This window comes from Bombus huntii, chromosome 15 (genome assembly GCF_024542735.1).
Source record: "Bombus huntii isolate Logan2020A chromosome 15, iyBomHunt1.1, whole genome shotgun sequence".
In the NCBI taxonomy this organism is placed as follows: domain Eukaryota; kingdom Metazoa; phylum Arthropoda; class Insecta; order Hymenoptera; family Apidae; genus Bombus; species Bombus huntii.
Window position 1 is genome coordinate 1,398,264 of NC_066252.1, and position 16,557 is coordinate 1,414,820.

At 42.0% G+C, this 16,557-nt stretch overlaps 1 long non-coding RNA gene and 1 pseudogene across 2 annotated transcripts; one reads left to right on the top strand and one right to left on the bottom strand.

Moving 5' to 3' along the window:
- Positions 1-3,113: 3,113 nt before the first annotated feature.
- LOC126874149 (5S ribosomal RNA) lies at positions 3,114-3,231 on the bottom strand (annotated as a pseudogene).
- A 10,795-nt stretch (positions 3,232-14,026) lies between these two features.
- On the top strand, positions 14,027-16,164 carry LOC126873836 (uncharacterized). 2 transcript variants are annotated; one of them, XR_007692579.1, is made up of 5 exons: positions 14,027-14,205; positions 15,036-15,424; positions 15,531-15,736; positions 15,822-15,897; positions 16,037-16,164. It is a non-coding gene; the product is annotated as an uncharacterized LOC126873836 (long non-coding RNA). The 2 variants fall into 2 exon arrangements; XR_007692580.1 differs by lacking the exon at positions 15,036-15,424.
- Positions 16,165-16,557: the final 393 nt, after the last annotated feature.

Sequence of the window (16,557 nt, forward strand, 5' to 3'; positions counted from 1 at the left end):
CTAACGTACCATGGGGCGTTTACTATTATTATTTTCGCTTGCATTGTCTCTATTTTGGTTATATGGCTCATTGCTGCCGTTCCCCATAGTGGTATTCCGTACGTCCAGATTGGTTTTATGATCATTTTGTATATTTTTAATTTATTTTCTATACTTAGTTTAGATTTTCGACTTGTTAGCCAATACATTTGTCTCCTTGTTGTCTGTATTTTGTCTATTATTGATTTAGTATGCTGTTTCCATGTGAGTTGTGTATCTATGTAGAGTCCTAGGTATTTGACTTGCCTTGTTTGTATTATGTGCGTGCCGTTAAGAAAGATGTTTGGTGGTATCTGTTTTCGCAGTGTGAATGTAATATGGTTGCATTTACTGGGGTTTGCTTTAATTTGTTTAACTTGTAGCCACTTTTCTATTTTTGTGATATGTTCTTGTAGTAATGTGACTGCTGTTACAGGGTTAGTGTGCCTGACTAGTACCGCTGTGTCGTCCGCGAATGTCAGTATTTTGCTATTGGTAGTTGTTGGTATGTTAGCCGTGTATAGTGTGTATAGAATTGGTCCTAAGACGCTTCCTTGCGGAACCCCTGCCTTGATATCTTTGACTTCGGAGTATGTGTCCTTGATTTTTATTACGAAGGTTCTGCTGCTTAAGTAGGATTTTATTAATTGGTATATTTGTTTCCTGATTGTTTGTAGAAGGCTTTCGTGGTTTATTTTGTCGAATGCTTTCTCTATGTCCATAAAGAGTGCTGTACAGTATTGCTTGTTTTCTAGTGCTGGTATTATTTCGTTGACCAGTCTGTGCATTTGCTCTATAGTGGAGTGTTTGTTTCTGAATCCGAATTGGTGATCCGGTATTAATTTTTCCTTCTATATTATTGGCTTTATGCGGTCGTAAATTACTTTCTCTAGTATTTTAGAGAACACAGGAAGTAATGATATTGGACTGTATGATGTAGTTCGATGTGGGTCTTTACCTGGTTTAGGTAACATTCTGATCTGTGCCAATTTCCAACGTTTAGGAAAGTATTGAATTCTTAGTATTGCGTTAAATGTTATTGTGATTTCTCTTATCGCTTTTGACGGAAGGTTTTCCAGGATTTTGACATTGATTAGGTCGATTCCTGGTGCTTTATTATTTTTTGTTTTTTCGATTATGTTTATAATTTCTTGTGCTGTTTTTTTAGGTATGGTGTAATGTTTGTCAGTTGATGTACTAGTGGTTAGCGCATCCTCGTCCGTATAACTATTGTGGTTGCTGTTGTTGATATTATGTGGTGTAAATGTGTTGCATAGGTGTTTAGAAAATTCTTCAACTTGTTCTTTGTTGCTTCTTACCCATGTGTTACCTGCTCTTCTGATTGCTGGGATCAGTTTTATTGTCTTCTTTATTTTTTTTGTGGCTTCCCATAGGGAGTAGTTGTAGTTCTCGTGTGCAGATAGTGACTCAATGAACTTTGTGAACTCGTTGTTGTTGTGTTCTTTTATTTTGTTTTTTATTTCCTTCGCAAGTTTGTTTAGGTGTTTTTTGTTTTCTTTTGTTCTATATTTTTGCCATTTTGTTTTCGCTTTTCTTTTTTCTCTAATTTTTTCGAGAATGTCTAATGGAATTATTTTTGTTTGTCTGTTGGTTGATTCAGGTATAGTGGTTGCCCATGCTGCTTCTTGAATAGTTTCTGTAAATGTTGTTACTGCTTGATCGATGTGTTCAGGTGTTTTTAATGGGATGTTGCAGTTGATTAAAGTAAAGTATTGGTTTGTTTCTGTATGTAATTATTATAGGTGTATGATCAGAGGTAAGCTCAAAGCTGGGTGCTACGTTTAGTTTATTTGCGTTTAGTCCCTTTGTAACTGCAAAATCAAGTAGGTCAGGTATTTTGCTCAGGTCTGTCGGCCAGTATGTTGGTCTTCCCGTGGATAATATATTGAGGTTATTGTTTCTAATGTAGTTTTCCAAGGTTCTACCTCGTGCTGTAGTGACTCTTGATCCCCATACTGTGTACTTTGAGTTGTAGTCTCCAGCTGCGATATACTTTTCACCTAAGTGATGAAAGTACTCTTCCCACATTTGTGATGTAATTCTGTGTCGCGGCGGTACATATACTGCTGACAGCTGTAAATAGTTGCTGCTAGTTTGTACAGTAACGGTGATTGCTTGTATATGTTCCTTACTAATTTGGCTGTGTAAGTGATGTTTAATGTCATTTTTTATTACTACTGCCGTCCCCCGTGTGCTTTTCCTGAGGGATGCTTGGTATCATATATGGTGTAATACGGTATTTTTACGTAACTTTTTGTAGTGAAGGGCCAAGACCCCGCCGACATCCTTCCACAGACCGGCCGGGACTCCATCGGAACCCGGAGCCTTCCGAGCTTCGATCTTCCCGGCCTGCCCCGGTCAAGACTGGTGCAGGGTGACGGGGAGCCCCACAAGAAGGGAACGTGTGTGGTCTTGGCAGATACGGGCCCACCAACTTCTCCGAAGTTCTCCGCACCGAATCGGCGAACTAGCGGGTGCCAAAGGCGTCGGCCAGCCACTACACGGATATAAGAGAACATCAGATTCATCGGGGTGTCCCAGGGCTTGATACTACGGCCTGAGAACCCGTAGCCGCCTCGTGCTCCCCAAAAAGCTTGAAAAGCCCCCTCGAAACATATCAGTTTTAGTCTGGTGGTTTGGCGGCAGCATCCGTCACTTTCTCACTTTAAGATATTGTGAATTTGCATCGAGCCACTCTGTATAAGTTTTAAAGAGGTTGAAGGTGTTTACGACACTTTTTTTTATATGTATGTGGAGGAAATCCGCACGGATGCCAGGTCGCTTCTGGGGAAAGCAGCGTGGTAGTGTCGGACTCCAACCGACTAAGATCTCCACGATGACCGTCCGCTGCGATCGAGAGAGGCCCGAGAGCCGGTGTGAGCGACACCCCCCCCCCCACGCTCAATACCACCGCTGATGGAGCGGTGTGTGGCCATGTCACACCGCGCCTCGTCGCCGGAGCCGCTGTGCCAGGGAGCCCGGTTCCCTACCGGACTGCTTGGCGGCCCCGAGGCGCTGAACCGCCAGCGTCCAAGCCCGAACCCTATCAGGGGCGCGGCCGACCCAGCACGCTTCGCCAACGCCACACGGAGTTCCCAGGCGATCACCCATCCAAGTACTCTCCGTGCCCGGCGCTGCTTAACTTTCGTGATCTGGCGGAACGAGTGCACTCAGCGCGGCATGGGCGTTGGCCCAATCCATGATACTACAGTATTTTGGTTGGGTCCTTAGGTTTATTGACGGTCTGACTAACGGTCAGCGGACCCTTAGCGGTCAAATAACGAGGGACGTCGCACGGTTTATATCACGCGACGTAACAAATACATTTCGGTAGTTGAAAAATGATGTCCACACTAAGCAGAATATCATGAATCTATGACTATGAGTTGGTGGAATAATTTGAAAGTAGAGGTGAAAGTAGAGTCCAAGGCTGTTTTCTGTGTATCCATTTTGCTCTCGCTTCTAATCGGATTAATACATGTATACGTGACGAAACAGTGTGGATGTGTGTATTCGGACGAATTTGCGTTCTGTCGAATGAAATGTCCAAATACACTCAGAAAAATGTATACATATAGATATGTAACCTGACTAGATTGATATATTCCGTCACACGTGAATTCATCCGAATCTGCATCCACCAAGAAAGTACTCATGAAGAAAAACGAAAACTGGATAATAGTTATCTGAGGAAATATAGGGAAACCTAAAATGTAAAGGCGCGATCGACCTCAGAAGCGGTAGGTTGTATGACCCAAAATATTTCAAATTTCAGTTCAATCGCAGGCAAAGACGCAGTGATTTTTACCGTTTCCTACACGCATACTGCCCGTATAAATAAAAATCTCGGCTCGATCATCTTGATTATATTTTTAATACGGCGAGTACCATATCAAGCTATCAGTTTGTAAGCATTCGTTCATAAAAGAGTATAGTACAGTATTTAATAAATCTGTACTAATAAAAATGGAAACACATGATTACATGCATTTTGTAATAAAAATAAAAAAATGGACTCACTATACCAGTAAAAGAAAAGATTTATGATAATGTGCCTCACTGAGGAATAGGTTTATCTGAATTTTATAAAGTCCATATATAAGTTTCTGAAGACCCAAACATCGAAAGCCTTAAAAAATGACAACAGATCAGAAAAATTAAATGTAAGTATCTAAATTGAAGCACAATTATTTTGTAAGAGCACAGTTGAATTATATATTTTATATCTGTAATTAAGTTAAAATTCTTTACTATTCTTACAGTATATTTATTTATGAGTTATCATTCAAGTTATCGCTATAATATTCAAGAATCTACATAATATTACATCTGTTACATTTGTTAAAAAATTTTAATTTTTCTGTAATTTGCATGATTTAAGCAGATCCCGTTGTTACTCATTCATCAATCAAATTGATCATATTCTTAAAATCTGAATAGTTCTCAAGCTTATCCTTGATACTGTTGAAATATTCGAAGGTTGTTCTACCCTTCAGTGTAGCCTGCCAGCGTTCTTGCCACTTTTCAATGGCTTCTCTGACGATTGCTCTCTCGTTGTTTGCTTCGTCTTGTCCTCTTATTTTCTTATAACATTGTTCTGTAGGCCTTCGTCACTTGGGGGAGTGCCATCCTCTGTGACCTTATCAGCATGTTCCTCGTTTTCCCATTCAACAGGTCGCTCCAGCAGGCTACGGCATATGTGGTTATCGGCTCGAACACCCATTTGTACAAGGTACGCATGGCTGAGTGTTCGAGTCCCCATTTCGCCTTGGCCACTCTTGCGAGACTGCTGAATCCGATCCGAGAACATCACGTGCTCGTGGAAAATGGTCGCCGTCCTAGTAGCCATCAGTCTTTCCAGCAATTTGCCCACCATAGAAAGCAGGCAGATTTGCCTGTAGGACTTCGGACTACTTCTGTCCCGATCCGGTCCCTTCGGGATGGTGATAACATTCCCCACTTTTCATCTTCTCGGGAAGACCACCCAGGTGAGGCAGCCATTCATGAGCCTAAGGAGTTCTTGATGAATCCCCCACCCAGGCGCATTGTATTATCTCCGCTTCGATTAGGTCGTGACCAGGACAAATTCCTCTTCGTCAACCGTTTCACAGCGCCGCTGAGTTCTTCAAGCCGAAACTCTGGGGTGTCTTCGACATTCGGAGGGGTTGTCGTGCTCCGCCTGATCTCTGCGTGCTCTGGCGTATCTGCTCCTTCTTGGTCGTCGGGTAGGAGGGCGGACAACATCGCCGCTGCGATCGTTCGCCAGTTGGAAGTATCCCCTTGTGGCGTCCGTAGGGTCGATACTGTTTCTTTTCTCCTGAGTTTACCCGTGACCGTTCTATATTTGATACCCCAGGGTTCTTTGTTACTTGTTCGATCGCCCTTGAGTTGTCTCGAATGTATAGGCCTGCCCTGGCAGGTTAAGGACGTGGAGGCCGTATTGAGCTATAATGGCCTCTAGGGCTTCTGCTCTGTCGTCTATATTCTTGCTGCACCACAACGGTGATTTTGCTGTTGGCGGGTTGTATTTCGATCCTCGACAGGCGATCGCGACTCCTGGTCCGAGTCCAGGTATCTTTTCGTCGATGCTGTATGACTCTTGCATCAGCAAGATTTCATCGCCATCAGCTTTCATCTGCGTCCTGATCTCGTAGGGGACAGTTTTGGATCGCTGCATGTTATCCTGCAGGATCCGTATTCCCCTTTTGCTCCCATGTCCTGTTCTGTTCTTGTTTATGCTTTTTTTTCATAGTCAGTCCTGGCTATTATTGCAGATTTCGTAATCGACGCGGCAATATTTTGGCACGTGCCCATAGCCTTGGCATTTATAGCAGCGGCTGACGGCAATAAAATCGCGGACCTTGCATGCATTCTACGAGATATACATTTTTCCCTTTAATAGCTTTTCTCTTACCTGGGAGGGGGGGGGGGTTTACTTCTATTATCCAATTGGTCTCCTCGGAGTCCCTGCGGCCCGTCCTGATAATTGTTGCGGCCTGATCCTTATTTATCTTCTTGCTTGGGTCAAGACAGAACGTTAAGACCTTTCTTACTATGTCCCCTGCTTGCTCACTTATATCAGGTATCGTCCTGGTTGTATCAGGTGCTGGTCGGGATTCCTATTTTGTTTCCTTCTCTTCTTCCTCAATCCTTTTCCTTTCTTTCATTTCTGTGCTCTGTTTCTCCGGCGTTGAGCCCTCCGGCTTTTGCGTCCTCAGAGGTTGCAGCACCACCCGCGCCTTCTTGGCTTACGCTCGACATCCATGGTACCATCCTAAGTCATTGCCATCATCATATCGTGTAGATGTACGGCCAGGTCACTACCGGCCGGCGACCTGCTAACCGTGCTCGGCAGTTCCAGATGGGACTCACGTAAGCGGGGGCCTCAAGGTACAAAGTACCCGGGAACTTATCCTGACGGTCCCATCTTTGGCATCAGGATCGTGAGTGCGTTACTACCCAAGGCTACTGTTCGCGATCAACGGGACGCGAATCGCAACATACGGCACCATTGTGATTAATCTAAACATGTCCCTAAGACGGGCATTTCGTGGTAGCTGATGTTCAAACGAACATCATCGGCGTGGATTTTTTTTTTCTTTTTTTTTTTGAGCCACTATGGGTTACTCGTGGACCCGCGAAATAGACGACTCCTCGACACGATAACCCAATTGTCATCAAGGGGAGGAGTGGGTGTGTGTAAAAAGTTTAGTGGAGTTTGTTGAATTACAAGCGTGAGAAGTGTAAAAAGAATTGGTGTGGAGACAAAGGAGAAAGGCAGCCATCTTTGTGACGCGCGACGGTTTCGCCGCCATGGTGTCCCTCGGGCGACTAATGAACTACTGTGTAGTGCTGGTAATAGTAGTGGGAACTGCGTTATCGACGACGGGAAAATTTACCGATGGTGGGCATTTACCGGCGGTGGGAACTTACCGACGGCTATAGAAAACGGAATTAACTTTATCGACGGTGAGTACAGGGTAAAATTCACCTTTGTCGACGGTAGAGAAAAAACCGGCATCAGAAAACCGGCGCTGAGGGTGCTTCTCCAGCCACTCAGAACCCAAAAGCTGGAGGGTAGGAATCCCGAGCTGAAGAAGAGGAAGACGAGCGAATGTGAGGAAAAGGAGAAGGAAGTGAAGCAGCAGCCATCGTTGCCACCAGTAGAAGAGGAGCCCAGCTCTGTCCGCGACTTAAGAGCACAGGCAAAAGAAATAGAAAGAAGCATGTTAGCCTTCTGTTTAGACCGAAATAAGAAGGTAAATAAAGAACAAACCGCAATTATTATGCGCTGCTTTACAGACATGAGGGGTTATTGTGGAGGAGCTTCTCTTCCACAACAGTTACCTCAATGATAAATTAGTGGGTAATTAATGGTAAATAATTGGATAATAAGTGGGTAATTAGTGGTAAATTAATGGTAAATAAGTGGGAACGGCTTGGTCGTGGAAACGACGAAGCCGGAAGGCCTAAGGGCGTTCACGGAGAACGCGAAGTTAAAGGAGGCTGGACTAAAAACCAGCACGCCTCAAAGGAGACTACCCCGTGTAATATTATACGACGTACCACGGGAAATCCCGGAAAAGGAACTATTGGTCTACATCAGGAAGCAAAATCAGGACAGATTGACAGAAGAGGATGTTGCAGCCATTCGATTCTGCTTCAGAACTGGCCGCAAGGACTCTGAAGAAACCAATTGGGTACTGGAAGTACCCCCCCTCCCCCCAGGTAAGGGATAAATTAATATCTAACAAGGTATTTATTTCCTGGAATGCCTGTAAGGTTAGCGATTACATAGCCGTTAGCCGTTGTTTTAAATGCCAAGGATACGGCCACGTAGCAAAGTATTGTAGATTAAATTATGAAATCTGCGCACACTGCGCAGAAAGACCAGCAATACCGCGAGCACTTGCGGATCTTATTTGAACATTTAACCGCTTACGGTGTAGTTATCAACCTCGCAAAATGTGAATTTGGCGTGAACGAAATCACATTTTTGGGATACACCGTAAACGAGAAGGGAATAAAGCCGCTAGCCGAACACGTCGACGCCATAGTTAAAGTACCGCTTCCCGCGACCGTTAAAACACTACGTACGTACTTCGGTATAATTAACTTCTACCGTCGTAGCATACCGGGGGCCGCGAAAATTGTCCAACCCCTCAATGACCTGCTAAAAGGGGCGAAAAAGGGTAACGCGCCCATTGAGTGGTCGGAGCAATCCGAAATTAGTTTCCGCGTCTCGCTAACGCCGCGATGTTAGCGCATCCGATACCTGGCGCACCTGTTAGCCTCGCGGTAGACGCATCCGACTATGCATTAGGAGCGGTTCTTCAGCAACGTGTCGACGACATATGGCAGCCGTTGGGCTTTCTCACCAAATCTTGACCCTCACGCAGCAAAAGTATAGTGCGTACGATCGCGAACTACTCGCTATGTACACCGCGGTCAAGAGATTTCGACACACCATGGAAGGGAGAGATTTCATGATTTTTACTGACCACAAATCCCTTACGTATGCGTTCAATCAAAGTCTCGACAGATGCTCGCCGCGACAATTCCGACACCTTTATTACATCGGACAATTCACCACCAACATCCGGTACATAAAGACCTTCTATAATAACGTAGCCGACGCTCTGTCACGCATCGAAGCGATAGGGAAATCTGTGGATCACCAAACTCTCGCCGCCGCGCAAGAAAACGACGACGAATTACATCGTCAACACCAGTATATGCGCGTTACAGTTAAAGAAGATACGTTTTCCTGATCACGACGTAGAAATACATTGTACGACCGTGCGTACCGAAATACTTGCGGCGCGACGTATTTAATTCGTTCTACGGACTTTCCCATCCTGGGATATGCACCACTCAAAACCTAGTGACGACGCGCTTCGTCTGGCCGTCCATAAACAAAAATTGCCGAACATGGACACGGCAATGCATCTCATGCAAACGATGCAAAGTCACAAGGCACATAGCATCACCAGTTGGAACGTTTGAAGCGTCAGCAGGTCGATTCAAATACATACACATACACATACACATTATCGTGATGCAATATTCGCGAGGCTACCGATATTTTCTAACGTGTATTGACCCGAAGTGTATTGGCCCGAAGTCATTCTCATCGTCGATATGGAAGCGGCAACCGTTGCTTCGGCCCTCCTTTCTACGTAGATATCCTGTTTCGGCGTGCCTTTTAAAATAATTTCTGATCAAGGACGACAATTCGAATCAAAATTATTCGAGGAATTATGCCGGTTGCTGGGCGTCAATCATCTGCGCACGACTGCCTATCATCCCGCGTCCAGTGGGATGGTAGAGCGCCTACATTGACAACTCGAAGCGGCGATTAAGTGTCACTACACGAGCAACTGGGTCGAAATTTTGCCGATCGTTTTGTTAGGCATTCGAACCGCTACCAAGAAAGACCTCAATGCAACGGCGGCCGAAATGATTTACGGCATCGGTATACGATTGCCGGCAGAATTCTTTTTACCGACGAATCAACGGGCCAATTCGGAATACACGAACCGGCTAAAAGAACAGATGGGGAAAATCAGGCCACATCCAGTTACGCGACGTGGCGAAAAGAAAATATTTGTTTTTCGCGAACTAGAATCATCGCCGTATGTATTCTTGCGCCATGGCGCGATTGGAGGCCCTTTACAGCCGCCTTACGACGGGCCGTTTAAAGTGGTCCGAAGAGGCGAAAAGAATTACACGTTAAAGATAAATAATCGCGATGTGACGGTCTCCGTAAACCACTTAAAGCCCGCCTTTATCGTATCGGAGGACTTCGAACAAAGAACCGCTGATACTCGTAACGTGTTGTTTCCGGTGAAGCTTCGGTACGAACAAGACGCCGATCAAACGAACGCCCGCGATGAGAGCGATGCAACCAACGACAACCAGACGAACGAAGAAAACAACCGGAATAGACACGTACGCGGCCAGGGCGTAGAGTCCGATTCTCCGATTGATTTTAGGCAGGTTTCGGCTACGCCGTAGTAAACAATAGTCTTTGGAAACTGATTTAGAAAAGACATTTGTTGGGTCTGAAGGACCTTAGCAGGCAAGTGACTCAGGTTTATGACGGGTGCTTAAGGCTATTGAGGGTACGCCGTACGGAAGAGCGGACATCTGGTGTCCGTCTGGCCCGCGGTGTGTGACCTGGGCCAGGCAGAGAGTCGCCCGGCGTAACAAGGAGTCTTGAATAAATTTCATCTGCACGAGTCGCGAGTCGAGACGTGTAAAGAAGCCGTTAGTCGAGTTAATAAACACACTATTAAATAAAACTTCTTGGGTACCCTACGCGTCCTACTACCTCACGTTACACTTAACCAATCGAAAGAAAATAGGCAAACTGTTCATTCCTACGAGCACTGTGCTCCGTGTACAGTAAAGTATTTGTTTTTTTTAGCTCTTGTATCTGATGATTAGCTTCGGAATTGTTCAAGTCATTCTGGTAAGACTTATAATAAAACAAATATTCCAAAGAGTCTCTTCACGAATCGATGAACGTTGTAATATATGTACTTGGATCGGTTCGAAAATTTCTGTTGTGATTTCTGTAAAACTATTCTATTGTAGCTATAGAGACAGTTGCGTCAGGTTCAGAGAACGAATCAGACTGCGTGAAAGCTTAATTCTTCGCGAGTAAATTCTCAGATCGACTCTTCTTCACCAAATTGTTCTTCGATTTTACATTCGCTTCATCGGTGTTAATAGTTAGATCATTGGTTGACAATTCGCTCCAGTGAATTGATCAAATTAACAGACAAACAGGGTCTTCCTATGTTCTTTGTTATCGATGGTCTTTTGATAGTCAGTGTATAGTGCATAGTCAGTGTATTTCATCATCTTCCTCATGAACTTTACCAAGTCTTTCAATTGCGTACGCATCAGTTCGCAATATTTTTTGGTCTTTCCGTTTACTTGGCACCGTATCTCTGTAGCGATATCCCGTTCCGAAACTAGCTTCAGTCACTGTATGTAATCGACTTCCTTCTTCATCTCATTTTCCAGTGGCACAAGGTTGAGTACATAGCCTGTCATAGTTTTTCATGTGTACGATCTCGTCCGTGTGACATCAATCTCATTTCAACCATGAGATAACGATCCCGAGCTTTGGACTCCTTTGGACACATCACTACCTTATCATCATAGCCTACACAGAAGCTATGACACACCTTAGTCCACATCATAGATAAAGGCTTCGACCCCTGACCTCCGACGCATCATCGGCTACACAGAAGCTATGACACACACACACACACACACACACTTTTCGGCTCACATACTCTGGCCTCTCGATTGCCACTCCTTGAAATATGGAACCGTACTTCTGTTTTGACGCTGCTTATCTTTTCTCGCGTCACTGTTACTAGGCGCTCTTGGATGTAAACAAACCACGAAAGACGACGTACACGGTGTTTTCTAATTTCAGCCGATCTCCAATCAAAGCTATTCTACGATATTACAGTATTGCATTTAGTTTCCGTTAAATAAATATCGTTTTCTGTCCAATTTATATTTGTATATTCAATTTAATATTAATAAATTGTAAGCAATCGGGAAAAATTTTCTATCTTTATTTTCCGATATTACAGTTTTATAAAGGAAGATTAGTAGTTGGGTTACGACTCAGCTTTCTTACTATAACCCAAGTATCAATTTTACGTGACATTTTGGCGATCCTGCCAGGATAGTGAAAATTGTTTGTTCGGAAACCAAAAGACATTCATCATCTACGGAAGATAGAATTATTTGGAACTACGGTCATTCGCGACAACGAAGTAACTATCAACGAAACCGGAAGAAACATTCATAAAGCATAAAGCATCTACGGACACTAGATCCCAGGATTGTGAAACATCGCTTCGTCTGGAAAACAAGAACACCCATTCCTACGGGAAGGACTAACTTGGACTACGGTCATCCTCGGCGACGAATTCTTAATCCATGAAACCAGAAGGCCTTTGGAACTGGAAGCATCTACGGAAGCTAACAAATCAAGGTAAACGCTGGATTCATTTTGCATATAGAGGCAGACTATCTAGCTTCGAACAAGACTCAGACAAAGAGTTAGAGACACTTAAAACGATGTCGAAAGATAAAGCAGGCACTGGTAAAGACGAACAAAGTATTGAGATATCAAACCATCTACAAGAACAAATCACGCAAGTACAAAGACGCCTGGACCTTTTGGCCCAACAAACAAATGGAGAGAACAAGCAAAGGGTTAAGAAAATCGAAATATTGGGACGCACGGTAGCTAAAATAAAGGTAGGGCTGAACGATAACCGAGCCACGTTAATAACAGAAGACTTTGAATCAGTCCACGATGATACGCTTCGACGCACCCGGCCGTCTGCACCAGAGACAGAAAGCGATGACGATGTAACGTCAATTCATATCAGAGACCAGGCCACACACCACGGACAGGATAGCACCCAGATGTCTGCATATCCTTGGCGCGCACCCTCAATAGTCTTAAGTGCCCACCAGGGGGCCTTGGCATTTTTATAGTTAAGGTCCTTCGGACCAAGCGAGTATTTCCTGTCTTAAATTTCCCTTTACGTTTATTGTCTACCACGTGTTAGCTTAGAAAGTTGGTTTCCTCCACATCTGGTATGTTCCGTTGGCAACTTTCTCGCGAGGGCGGCTAAAACCCTTCCTGGTCCACCAACCGTCCTATTATCCAATCGGAGATGGTGTCTACTGCCCTCACTTCCTTAACCAAAATTGTCATCAACAAATCCGATAGTCCCGTGTCCTTAGACACACCCACCCCTAGCTTTCCTCAGACACAGTATCGTCAGTAAAACTTCACTTATTCTGTATCCTTAGAATAGTCAACATATCTATGTCGGTCTCTACTCTTATAAGTCGCGTAGTTAATGTATTGTTGTAACTAAGTCTTACATAACGTGGTTGGAGTGAATTGTGATTTATGTTAATTCAGTGCGTGTTACATTGTGATTGCTGAATTCATAATAAAGGTTGATTAAAACCAAGTAAATAGTTGTGTTACGACTCAACTATATTTTATTTTCACCGACCAACCCAAAAATTACGTGACAACGATGACGTGCGAATGCAGCCAAGAAACACACGTGAACCTCTTCTGACAGCAGAAAAAGCTGTAAAATATCTACCGATACTAAACGGTGATGACGACATAGGTGTAGAGGATTTCGTAGCAGATGTCAGAGCAATAAGAAACTTATGTTCGCAAAAGGCATTACTACTAAGGCCATTAAAATCGAAAAAATAATAGGCCGAGCAACACAGTAAAACTATTACTGACTTATATACATATTATATTATATCATAACACTATTATATTGCTTATTTATTATATTAGCTCTTAGCATTTAGCTAGTTAGTTAGTTGGTTGGTTGGTTCGGCTCGCACCATTAATTAACTCACGTTGAACACCCCCATAAACTCAACAAGAATACACTACTAATAATATACAGCATGAGAAAACTAAAAATTACAAATATGAAATATAAAGTATAAAATACGAACTCTGGTCGACCCGACTTTATTCATTCATAATAGGAACTCGCGTCGAGCCGATACATTCTCTCATACGTTGCTCGTAAGGTGGCGAGGCCACACATCGCCGCCGCGAACCACCTTACATGCGCATCGTGACCCGCTAGCCCATGCGTCCAGCTCTTCCTAGCCACACAATACGGCTTCGATCACCTACCCACGTGCGCGTCTTTACAAATCTATTCTCGTTCTGACAATATCATGCCATGCCACAAGTGCAATCTTGCTACCAGCACTAATTCAATTCATTATTAATATTCACTAAAACGCTCTCTCTATCGGTATCTCTACGGTAAGTAACAAAAGCGTGTCCCGTAAAGTGTAACGTGTGCGTTCGTATACTCAATAATTGATTTATAACGCACAACCACACGTCCACCAGCAGCTCACTTTAATTTATAACATTTATTATTACAACCACAGCTCTATACAGCTATGGAAAGTTCACTGTTCCCAGCTGTACTTGTATAACAATCTATTAGAGGCACATAACCTACTAATGTCAAGCAGAAGCATAACTGAGTCAAGAATAGCCACCTCAGTAAAACTACTACATATTCTTATACATTGCCAATATATCCCACTAAAAACAAGGTATGTATCCAACATGCTTCAACACCCGATGAACTATCTGAAATAAATAAATAAGGTATTTATTTCCGGATAACCTCTGACCCATCATGTGTCACCGTTGCCGCAAAGAATATTCCTACCCCAACGCTTATATATCTTCCCCATCAGATCAACACTGTTCTCTCCGAACTCCGGTAATAAGCTCCATCATACTATCTCAATGGTCAACTGCTTTAAATAATATATCCACCTTTATAACCTATATCCTAACATACGTGAAGAGTTAAAAGCCTAATTCGATAGTCAATAACTATATAAAATCCATAGTACTATTTCCCTAATCATCTACTATAAAATAATAACTAGTCCCCATACCTAATCCATAGTCCATCCTTATAGTAAAATAGTGAAATAAAGTAAAATAAACTAAACTCTATAGTACTATCCTGGAGGTCACTTGCTAAAATAATATAAAATCCACTTCATAAAGTAATCATTTGATACCTACTTTCAACATCAAAGCCTCATTCGCCTAACACTATGCGAGCATCAACTTAGTTCTCCCTACCTCTAGATGTAAGTACCTCCCTCTTATATGCCTATAAATAGAGAGTATATCACACCTAAAGCAACATAGAAAAATATGTGACAAATTTAAAAGCCTCCTTCACAAGACAATTACTAGTAATATACATCCATCGTACTAACCCAGCAGTCAATTAATATAGATAATATACTAATACATAGCTAAGTAAACTAACTCCATAGTACTTTCTGATTTCCAATTGTTAAAATAATATACATAATATAAGATTCACTTCCCAAAGTAATCATTTGTTACCTACTTTTAGGTATCGTAACCTCCTTCGCCTAACACTACACAATCATCAATTAGTTCTCTCTACCTCTTAAAAATAAGTACGTCCCTCCAAAAAGCTTATAGTAAATAAAAAAATAAATAATAAAAATAATAATAAATAAAATTAAATACACATAAAAGTAGTTAATAGTTATAATGACATATAATCACTATACCTAATTCAAAGTCACTGTTTATAATAAAATAACCTAATATATAAATAAAATAAACTATACTCCTTTGTACTATCTTAATGGTCAATTATTAAAATATATATGGTACAAAATTTACTTCACAAAGTGTTCATTCAATACCTACTTTCAATAATGAAACCTTCACCTAGAGCACGCAATCATCAACTAGTTCTCTTACCTCTTAAAAGTAAGTACGCCCCTTCTTATATGCTTATAATAAAATAAACACCTAAACGTGCATAAATAACTACCTAAATAAGTAAACGACATACTCATTTTATTCTTACTTGTAGGTAACAACTCATCAACATACGAGCACCAAGCAGGTATTAACATTAAAATTCCTCCACTGAAACTATCAAGAGCTGCAGAAAGAACACAACTACATCCCTATCACGGCAACTGTCTGTCATTATAAATAATAATATTAATCACAATGAGCATATCACGTGGCTAGCTGCAAGCTTATCTCACTAGTCACCTACTGTTATAAAATAAGGTAAAATTCATAGTACATATACAGTATCAATCAACCCACACAATCAGAATAATCAACATAATAATCACCCTGTGCCTACTTCCAGGTATCAATATAACAAACCCCTCTGACACTCTCGCCCTATGCGAGCATCGATTCCACTATCTCTCACCTAAGCATAAGTACATACCTACTATAAAACTATATTAATAAATAAATGAATAAATATCTAGCATAACAACACTGTAATATCATACTTGACTCAAGAGCTCCTGTAATAGTCAATTGCTTAAATTAAAAATCTTTTATTAAAACTTGCAGAAAGATGCAGGAAGGATAAGAACTACGTAATAATATCTGACGGATCACCAACCAGATGTATCCTACGAGCAATATCCCTATCACGGCAATATTATAATTGTAATTATAATTAGCAATACGAAATATAAAACATATAACATACCTACCCTTTAAATGGAAACCTAACCTATACCATTCATCATACATCCTATAATACTGTACTTATAATTGAATTACAAATTTCTATCCATTATCTTAGCATTAAGACTTACATACCAATTAATAACTCAGCACTGTTAACACCCATATTTATTAAATAATTACTTCCATATTTAAAATTTAACACATATCCTATCAAGTTTCATACAAGTATTAGAATAATTATAACTTAATGCACTTATCTATCGAGTTAAATCATAACGTCCATTCCGCATCTAAATTACTCCTCCTTTTCATTTTTCATCCTAAAACATTCACAATTACCCCTCAGTCACTTATAATCTAATCACCTCAGTGTAACGCACCAAGATACCACGTTACCA